The 11,364-nt window shown below is 34.5% G+C and overlaps 1 long non-coding RNA gene across 1 annotated transcript; it reads right to left on the bottom strand.

Annotated features, from left to right (window-relative positions):
- Positions 1-5,267: 5,267 nt before the first annotated feature.
- Positions 5,268-11,092, bottom strand: LOC141276103 (uncharacterized). The gene is made up of 3 exons (XR_012325049.1): positions 10,094-11,092; positions 5,712-5,839; positions 5,268-5,377 (listed from the first exon to the last, which is right to left on the bottom strand). It is a non-coding gene; the product is annotated as an uncharacterized lncRNA (long non-coding RNA).
- Positions 11,093-11,364: the final 272 nt, after the last annotated feature.

Genomic DNA, 11,364 nt, shown 5'->3' with positions numbered 1-11,364 from the left:
AATCTCCAACCTCCTCCAGAAATTCCAGGCTCTTCACAATTATGCCTTGTATGGATGTAGCTCTCTGCACTCAACCCCAGAGCCCTGACCCTGTCAGGGCTTATTAGAGGTCATGTACCAGATGCTCTCATCAAATGGCTGAAACGTGATAGTGAATTGAGTCTCACACCACGTAGCATGTTGTTCCTCTAAACCCACAACCTCACTTGCAAGCCCTTCAACTTTTATGGCAGCCTTTGTTTTTTTCTATTTAAATGACCATGGCACCTCTGCACCTTTTTTCTTTGACATTAAAAAAATGATTCCTCTGAAGAAAATTGATAGGAAGAATATGTCACAAAAGTCAGGATATTTTCATGGATTTCTCCATCCATGTGCTGTGAAGGTGGAGATCTATCTCTTTATTGCTCCAGCAAGATCAGCGAGGCTGGAGCTAGACTCTAGATGATGCTGTAACCTATCATTATTAACAGGAGAGTATAGCTTAGCCAAAGGATGGAAGAAGTGATTTTTGCACCCTAAAGAAAGATTAAGCTATAGTCAGGCAAAGATGTTGAAGCTTTGATGAGATGGGGGAGTAGAGTGGGAGGAGGAGCAGAGGAATTAAATATTTCAGGGTATCTTTCCCACAAAGTGCTAACTATTTTTCCAAAGAGAAAATGTGCACTGGAGAAACTTTGCAGATAACATTCTTAACCAAGAGATTGATGCTAACAGCAGCAAAAATAGAACAAAGAAATTGATAGGATTCACTGGAAAGGATAAAATAATAGAGGCAAATTGAGAGGCATTCCACAAAATAAGTAGACTGTACTCTTTAAACTGCCAAGATCATAAAAGACAAAGACTGAGGAACTGTTTCAGATTAAAGAAGACTAAAGAACAGGAAAGAAAATGCAGCACAGGCATGGGCTGGTCTCTGGGTGATAAAATTTGATTTAAATTTTTGGATTACATAATAATATTGTACCTGTGTACATTTACTGATAGTGATAATTGTGTTGTAGAGATATATAATGTTTTTGTTTTTAGGAAATGCATACTGAAGTATCTAGGGATACAAGGACCTCAGATCTGCAGCATATTCTCAAATAGTCCTGAAAAGTAGTAACATTTATATGAGAGTGAGGAAGAAAATTAAACCTTGTAAAATGTTAATGTTTGAGGAATGTGGGTATGTGATATTTTTCAAAAGTTAAAAAAATATTAGTCAGAAATACAATTGATTATATTAGAAATGTTGGTTTGAACTACTCAAAGGGAATATTTTGAGGCTATAACTTACTATTTCTTATTTCTATTGACTTCCCTGATATCTTTTTTATATGAATATAATATTTTTAAATTGTGCATGTTCCATATTATTTTGGAAAAAGTAAGTTGATATAAACATCTGCACTCCCCCCAAAAAGTTCCAAGAAAAGTTAAGAAATTTAAATCTGTAGCACATCTAGAGGTTGTTCTTCTCTCTGACCATGTCCACCTCCAACAAAATTATCCTTCAAAATTGAAAGAGATATAAAGCCTTTCTCAAACAAAAACTGAGATAATCTATTACCAGTAGACCTACCATATGAGACATATTAGAAGACATTCTCCAAGCAGAAGAAAAATAATATAGATAATAAACTTATACCTACATAAAAAAGAAAAATAAATGAAAGTAAAATAAAATCTTCTATTTTTCTTGTTATTAATTGATCTGAAATATAACTGTTCATTTAAGACAATAACAGTGACAATGTGTTGGTTAATTTATTATCATATGGGTAGTGAAATGAATGACAGAAAGTCACAGGAGTAGCAGGGAGGAATTAGGAATACTCTGATATAAGATGCCTGTACTACAGATAAAGCAGAATAAGATTATTTGAATATAAGCTTAGATTAAAAAAAGTGGATATTAGTAAATGTCTATTGTAAACTCTAGAGAAACTATATACTATTTTTTTAAAGAGGTAAAATTAATATGTTAAGAGAGGAGATAAAATGGAATAATAAAAACTTAATTAAAATCAGAGCAGGCAGAAAAAGGAGTCTCTGGCAATGAATATAAAACAGTAAAAAATATATCAATGATCATTTTAAATGTAAATGGTCAACATACATCAGTTGAAAACCAGAGATGGGAGATGATCTGAGGAGATTAAAAAAAAAAGCCAAAATCATATGTTATCTATAAAACACAAATTAAATATAAAGATTCTGGTAGGTTAAATGTAGAAAGGTAGAAAAAGATATGTTATGTGAGACTTCCCTGGTGGTCCAGTGGTTAAGAATCCATCCTGCAATGCAAGGGATGCCGGTCTGATCCCTGGTCAGGGAACTAAGATCCCACATGCTGCAGGACAGCTAAGCCCACGTGCCACAACTTAATATTTTAAAGCAAGCTATGTTATGCTAACACAAATCAACAGAAAGCTGGAGTAACTAGACAAAGTACACTTCAGAGTAAGTAAAATCATCAATTATAACAATGATAAATGTGTTTTCACTCACCCATCTAAACACATGAAGCAAAAATAGATAAACTTGAAAGGAAAAATATGCATATCCACTCTCTTAGCTACCGTAAGTTATCACTACCATTAGTAATTGATAGATCAAACAGGCAGAAAATAAGGATATAGTTGACCTGAACAGAACTGTCAATCAACTTTATCTAATTAATATTTATAGTAGACTGCATCCAAAAATAGCAGAAAACACATTTTTCTTAAAGTTATATGAAACATTCACCAAGAAAGACCATATTCTGGACATAAAACACACATGAACAAATTTAAAAGCATAGAAATCATGCAATCATGTTCTCATACTACAATGAAATTAAACTGGAAATCAGTAATGGAAGAAATGCTGGAACATCTCCAATATTTGAAAAATAAACAAGATACTTCTAAATCACACATGGGTCAAAAAAGTCTCAAGGGAAATTTTAAAATATTTTTAACTAAATTAAAATATAACTTATCAAGGTGCAGCAAAGCAGTATTTAGACAGAAAATTATAGCATTGAATGCATATATTAGAAAACTAGAAACATCTAAAATTAATTACCTAAGCTTCCAACTTAAGAAACTAGAGAAAGAAGAGAAATTTGAACTTAAAATAAGCAGTAATAAAGCAATAAGAATTAGAGTAGAAAACAAAAATTGTAAATAGAAAAAAAAGAGAAAGTTAGCAAAACTGTATGATTGTAAGATAAGTCTTTGCAAAGATCCATAAAATTGATAAACCTCTAGCCAAGCTAAGCAAGGAAAAAAAGAAGATACAAATTATTAACACAATAAATAAAAGAGAAGCAATACTCAATTCATAGACATTAAAAGGGAAATCAAGGCATAACATGAACAACTCCAGGTTCACAAATTTGAGAATGTAGATGAAATGGACATTCGTTGAAAGATAAATTACAAAACTTCACGCAGGGAGAAAAAGATAGTTTGAATAGATTTATACTTGTTATAGAAATTGAGTTATAACTAATTACCTTCCCCAAAAATATCACCAAGCACAAATGGTAGCACTGTAAATTCTACTATCATTTAATATGAGAAATGATACCAAATCTTCACAATCTCTTCTAGAATTAGAAGCCAGAAGAATAATTTCTAACTCATTCTAGGAATCCAGCATTATCCTAATACCAAACCAGATAACTAGAGGTTGATATCTCTTATGATCATAGACACAAAAATTTTCAAAAAAATATCAGTAAAACAAATCCAAAAATGTATAAAACAACTTATATACCATAGTCAAAAGAGATTTATTCCAGGTATGCAAAGTTCAACATCTGAAAATAAATCAATACAATCTATTACATCAACAGACTAAAGAAGAAAAATGTGTGATCATATTAATTGATGCAAAAAATTCATTTGACAAAATCCAATACTGACTCATAATAAAAGCTTGTGGCGAACTAGGAGTAAAGAAAAACTGCCTCAATGTGATGAAGAACATCTATAAAAATATCTCCAATCAACCTCATACTTTATATGAGAAACTGATCACTTTCCTCATAAGATCAGGAACAAAGTATTCCCTTACCACTCATAGTCATACCACACTTACATTGTACTGTAAATCCTACCTAATTCAATAAGACAAGAAAGGAAATAAAACCATTCAGATTTGAAAGAAAAAAATAAAACTGCTTCTATTAACAGATGACATGAAAGTTTACATAGAAAATCCCAAAGAATCCCCCCAAAATTCCTGGAACTAAGTAAGTAGAGCAAGGTCACAGAATACAAGGGTTACAATTTCAATTGCTTTTACATATACCAGCAATGAACAATTGGAATTTAAAAAAAAAAAAAATATATATATATATATATATATATATATAAAATATCTATTCAAAAAAACTATATCTTTATAATCAGTATCTATATATAAAAATCAGAATCATTTACTATAGTATCCAAAAACTGAATTAAGTAGGTATACATCTAACAAAATGTGTATACAACACACATATGGAAAACTACAAACACTGATTAAAAAAAAATCCAAAAATCCTCAAAGACCTACATAAATTGAGAGATATTCTGCATTCATTGACTGGAGGATTCAATATTGTTAAGATGTCAAATCTTCTCAACTTGATCTATATATTCAACAAATCCCAGCAAGTTATTTTTAGATATTGACATACTTAATGTACAGTTCATATGGAGAGTCAAAGGAAACAGAAATAGCCAACACAATACTGAAGAACAAAGTTGGAGAACACACAATACTTAATTTCAGAATTTAATGTAAGTCTACTTTAACCAAGAGAATGTAATATTGGCTAAGAATGGACAGATGATGGAAAGGAATAGAGAGCCCCAAAATAGCTTTACATAAATATAGTCTTCTGATCTTTGATAAAGGAACAAAGGCAAGTCACTGGATAAATGATAGTCATTTCAACAAATGGTGCTCGAAAACTTGGACATTCACGTGCACAATAAACTGAATCTTGACACAAACCTTATACTTTTCAAAACAGTTGACCTGAAATCGATCATAGGCCTAAATGTAAATTTCTGAACTATAAAACTTCTTGAAACAAACAGAGGACAAAAAAATCTACATTACCTTGGATTTGGTGATTAATTTGTAAATACATAACCAAAAGCATGATCCATGAGAGGAAAATAAAATAATTTGGACTTTAGTAAAATTTAAAAATTTGCTCTGTGAAAGACACTAAGTTAAAAGAGAGACTTACCATTGAGGTTTATTTTACAAAGTACTTGACCAGTAGTCTTCAAAACTGCAATGGTCATCAAAAACAAGGAGAGTCTAAGAAGCTGTCATAACCAAGAGTAGCCTAAGGAGACATGATTCCTAAATGTATTGTGCAATTCTGGGTGGAATTCTGGAAGAGAAAAAAAATGACATTAGAGAAAAACTAAGGAAATGAATAAAGTATGAATTTACGTAAAACTAATAAATCAACATTGGGTCATTAACTGTGACAAATGTACCATACTAATATAAGACACAGTAGTACAAGAAACTGGGTATATTAGTTTTCTAGGACTGCCATAACAAATCCTCACACCCGAGGTGTCTTAAAACAGCAAAATTTATTCTCTCACGTTTCAAGAAGCCAGAAGTACAAAATCAAGGTGTCAACAAAGCCATGCTTCCTCTGAGGACTCTAGGGAAGCCTCCTTCCTTGTGTCTTCTTAGCTTCTGGTGCTTCTTACCTTCTTGGTGTTCCTTGGCTTGTAGGTGCATCACTCCAATCTCTGCCTTCATCTTCATATTATGTTCTGACCTCTGTGTCTGTATCTCTGTGTCTTCACATGGCCTTCTTATAAAGACACTGATGATCCTAAAACCAGTATGATCTCATCTTAAATTAATTATATCTACAAAGACGTTATTTCCAAATAAAGTCACACTCGTAGGTATCAATGTTAGGATTTGAACATATTTTGGGGAGAATGCGATTTAACCCACAGCACTGGATGGAGAGAATATGGGAACTCACTGTAATATCTCCATAATAATTCTTTAAATCTAAACTGTTTTAAAATAAAAAGCCATTTTAAAAAGAAATAACACTGATGAACATTACTAGAAATTCTAATATGAATACTAATTTTTCACAGAAAGACTTTCCTTAGTTTCGTGGTATGAGAGTAATCCAAGAGGCTTACTTAATTCCCAGAGATAAGATACCTTAATTTCTTATGACACTGTGATTCTAATTTGAGACCAAAGAGCTTGACTTCACTACTTTATTCCATCTCTACAACCTTTGTTCATGTACCACTGAGGTACTCGAGCAGTGAAATAAATTGACTAAAGCTTTGTATATAAACATAAATGAATTTTTAACACTATACACTATGCAAAATAAAGTTGTAGAAATATTTTATTATTTATATGACATTTAAAAACGCCCTTTTCAAATATAAATATAAATCCATTTGAAAAGATAAGTGCACTTTAAATGAAGGCATAAAAATAGGGATGGAAATATTAAAGAAACTTAATTTTAACATTTACTACTATGAAATGAAGAAAGATGCAATTGGGGAGGACTAAACATGGTGCTTCAGCTGTATTCGTGATATGAAAAGCCTTGGTGCATCTGTCAAGGCTAAGAATCTGACATCAGCACATTACTAATAACTAAACTCAAGACTTTAGTTTGATTTCACCAGTTTTTCCATAATGCTCTCTTTATGTTTGGGGATAGAATCTAGGGTGCTTCAAAATATTTAGTTGTCATCTCTCCTTGGTCTCCCCTGGTCTCAGTTTTCCTTGATTTTCATGAACTTGACAGTCTAGAGGAGTATGGACTACGTAGCCTCTGCAATGCCCTACCATCTGGGTTTGTCTGATGTTTACCCTATGATTAAACCAGAGCTGTGGGGTTTGGGAAAGAATAGTGTAGAAGTGAAGTACCCTTCTCTTCACATCCTATCAGGGCTACATGATATGTGGCATCACTGATTCACCTAGTTGTTTCATCACTTGATTAGGATAGTTTTTCACAGATTTTTCCACTGTACTGTTTTTTTTTTTTTTTTTCCTTTCCCTAATCTATTCTTTGGAAGTGAATAGTAAATAAATCTACCCCACCCTCCAGTATGGTGATGGTGGCCTGCGGGGAGGAGGTTGTCCTGCCCAGAGACATTAAGTTGCAGGGAATTAAGTTCCACCTCCTGAAAAGGAGACTATCTATGCATACATAATTCATTTTGAGAGACAATTATGATTAAAGCAACACAGTTCTCATAGGGTGGGATCGAATAGTTTATTTCCATTAATTAAACTTTGTTATAATCAAAAATAGTATTGAAGTATTTAGTTAATATTATTTATTCAACTTTTAGTCCTATGGAGCAATTAAAGTGGTAAAGTATTAAACATTAACTAACATAACCCTAGGTAAGAATAATTGATTTTAGTCAGTGTAGAAGTTTTTGAATGAAAAGCATATTTAAATAAACCTATTATTGTTCCATTTACTTTTGTTGATAATGATGTGTATGTTTAATTTGGTTCTTGAAGTTTTTTTTTCCTTCCGTTTAGAGTAACCCAAGAAGCAATTCACAATTCACTGTACCTAGCTACATTTCCTGTTTATTGCATTTTTTTTCCTGATGAATGTTTCATGTAAGCTTGTGTGTATGAGAATATTGGCAAAAAATAGATGAAATACTGCTCTCTTAAAGTACAGTATTCTTTGAGGCTTAATGGAAAAAGAACTCACAAAATTGTATCCTACTTTTGTAGCAGGTATTGGAGGGCTCAGCATTCTTTAGCTGTTCTATGAATTGTTCTTATTCTATTGTCTTAACAAAGTCATTTATTTCCCGTGTGTTGTTTACATTTCCATGTATATACCCAGCAATCTGGGGGATCTGTTAGTGGAAGGAATTCAAACATTGAAGTCAGACATTCGATTTCCTTCTCTGCCAACTACTAGCTTTGGGATTTTAGGCAATTTAAGTTAATTTGAATCTTTTTCCTCATTTGTAAAATGAGGTGAATAGTTACTAACTTCAGAGCGTTGCTATAAAGATAGAAAACAATGCTTGAAAGGTACTGATCAGAGTACATGCCATAGAGGAGGCACTCAACACATTTTTTTCACTTTCTCCTTTCATCTTGAGAACCAGGCCAGTGTTCAAATTCCAGCTGACTCTTTACTTTCTCCTTGGCCTTGGGAAAAGATCCTTAACTTTGACTTTGGTCTCCTCTTTTGGAAGGGACTAATACACTATCTCTCTCTTATTGTTGGAGACAACAATCTCATTTTTGGTGACAAAATGTATAATCACCTGGCAAAACCCCTGATAATATGTCTGCTGATGTTTTCATTTTCCCTTTACTTCCTCCTCATCTAGAACATAAACTAGTATTTGTATTCTAGTGACTATTCACAATTTTAACTTTTCTTTGAAAAACTTGTCAAAGTGTTAGGTGCCAATTCACAACTACTAGTAACTCTTAAACTAATGGATAAATAAAGACAGGGTAGAACTAGTTTTATAAGTGATGCATGAAAACTATGGAATAATCTAAGACAGCTGCTCTAGAGAGCCCAGTTAAACTGGTTATTTATTTTACTAACTCATGTATGTCCTGTCTGCTTAGAAAGGAGTTAAAGTGGTCCCTGAGATTGATAGCAGGGAAATCTGTGCTTCTGTCCTGTCTTGGCCACTTACAGTCTGTAAAACCTGCCATAAGGCACCGAACCACTCTGAGTCACAGTTTCCTAATCTCTAAGCAATACTGTTATAGACTTATAGGGTTGCTGTAAACATTAAATCGTATATGTACATAATATAATTCATACATAACCATATGCAATGAATAATGCATGTGTTTGGTAATTCTAAGGAGTTATATTGATTATTGATGATATTGTCCTGGGTTCTTTATATTTTATTTGAATCTGTCTATAGAATGCAAAGCCAAAGGCTAAAGCAATTTCATAAAGGAGGTCCTTAACATTTTAGGTTTTGAGTCTTTGTTCTTTTCCAGCAAGAAACTTCAGGTGTTCCACCTCACCAAGCCCTCTGCCTGAAGCAGTGTGGGCAGCACAGACAGTGGCCTGGCTAACTACCAGCTTACCAGGAGGGGAACCTGCTTAATTGCCTGAATTCTGGCTTCACAACGCAGCTTTTACATCTAAAGCTGGAGCAGCTCACATCTGTGCCTGTCAGGCTTCTGCCTTGCAGATGAAGAAATCAGCTGTGCCTGGTCCCCACAGGATACCCAGGGGGTCCAAACCTCATGCATAAAGTCAAAACACAAAGGCTCATTTCCATATAGAATACAAATAACATATTCATTTAATAAGATAACTCCTGAAATTTACTGCACGTGTGATTTTAAGCTCCTGTGCAGGTAATTACAATCCTGCTTAGGAAAAATCGATGAAACCATTAGATCAAAACCAAATTCCCTTCATTTTATTTGCACGTGTGTCATCTCTATGTGCATTCACAGTACTTTCCTTACACACACTCACCCAGAACAGTTTTTCTCTTTAATGTTGAGGTAATTTATGGTATTACTTCAGGCTATGTGCTGTGTGTGTGTGCGTGTGTGTGTGTGTGTGTGTGTGTACAAATGCAGTAGAGAAGGAGAGAGAGGACATATTAGCTTTCATAGATATAAGTGTATTATTCATTTTATAGCTATAAAATGTATATTTTTATTGCTGTGCCATCATAAGAATCACTAGCTGCTGCTAAGGTGCAGGCATTCACAGGACGCTATATAAAAAGAACCATGCTTGGCTTCACATCTGAGAGCCCCAACACGGTTCTAATAATGACACCTCTGAAGGTGAGACTTTAATTACTCAGCTACTGCTCAGTATAGCAACTGCGTAAATAGGAGAGAGTGCCCATCACGGGCAATTCTGCACTTTCATTATTACCAGTTGCGGTGGTGGTATACTCTTTCAGCTTAGCTCAGCTGCAACTACATTTCCCCAGAATTTCCTTCCCTGCATCATTCCTGGTTAGGGTTAGCCACCAGAAGCTTTGGCGCAAAGTACAGAATATAGAAATAGAAGTAAAGCAGCAGGTGTTATACTCTGAAGGTCTGTGAGAAGTACCTCAGCCGCTGCCTCTCACACACGGTGTCACTGATCCGAGGGTTCATTTTCTAAGTGTGGGCAGCAGTTGGGCAGCAGCTACTGCAGCTTCACCTGGATCTCCTTGGCCAGCTTCCTCAATTCCTAGGCCAGAAATGTATGCAGCTCTGTGGCTCCAATAAATATGCTCTAACTGCTTCGAATTAACATCCATTCCCAAATTCAGTTTGACCTTGGATCCTAGGATTAGTGGTCTAAATTAGAGGTTGAAATTCAAAGCCAACATATTAATTATAATTTACTGTTTCTTGAGTATAATGTTTCATAAAGTACACACAGGTGGTCCACAGTATCATCTGAAGTATGATCATAACATTTTTTATTGGCAACTAGTGCTTCTATTAATGGTTGTCAGTTCTACTGTATGTTTTTCATCTAATTGTCATTCTTGTTATGTTAAACATATTAGGAGGAGGGCAGGGGTCCCAACTAAGTAAGACACGAATCAGCAATGTTCAACGTGTAGCTACTTTAGTCAAGGCCAGCCTTACATGTAAGTATTAATTACTATGTGATATGCTTTCCAAGTGACAGCTGAGAAATCCTCCCAACCCAACTCCCAAGTGCTTAGAAAATATTTTCAGAGGAGCTATCACATCTTTACTGCCGGTCCGTAACAATGGCTTTCTCATCAGCATTAGTGATGCCTCCCTTTTTTTAAAGATCTGTAATTCCTGAAAAATCCCTAACAAAAATGCCAAATATGCTGGCAGAAGTAACACTGGAAGCTTCAACCTCCCCAGTGGAAGTAAATTATATGTATTAAGAGTTTTGATTTTGGAAAGCTGACAGCCAGGCACAGAAGAACCAAATCACAGGACAAGAGTGTTGAAGGAAGGGAAGAGAAATGGATTGAGATGGGACACTGGTCACTGCCAGGGAGTGAACACTGAGGGAGGGAACAGCTCAGACATCTACGGTTTACAGGTATTAAACTTTTCCAAATAAACTTTTGTTCCTCCTCGGTACATTATGGGGAAGCCTTGCCTTAAAGTACGAGAACGGCAGGGGGAACATTTGTCTTACTTTACATTAAATCTTTGCTTTATCGGAAACTTAAGTAATACCTTCACTGACAGCTCAAGTGGAGTGTGGCAACATGCGGTTACAGAGTTAAAGAGAAGAACGGTAATGGTGGCATTGGTTGGGAGAGAGGTAGGAGATTAAGATCGTTGCAATATTTACATAACCACGGCCAGCAAAGTAAAGTCCTGACATGAAAAGATCTTCAA

This window comes from Tursiops truncatus, chromosome 12 (assembly GCF_011762595.2).
Source record: "Tursiops truncatus isolate mTurTru1 chromosome 12, mTurTru1.mat.Y, whole genome shotgun sequence".
Lineage (NCBI taxonomy): Eukaryota > Metazoa > Chordata > Mammalia > Artiodactyla > Delphinidae > Tursiops > Tursiops truncatus.
This window is presented reverse-complemented; position numbering and strand designations above follow the sequence as displayed.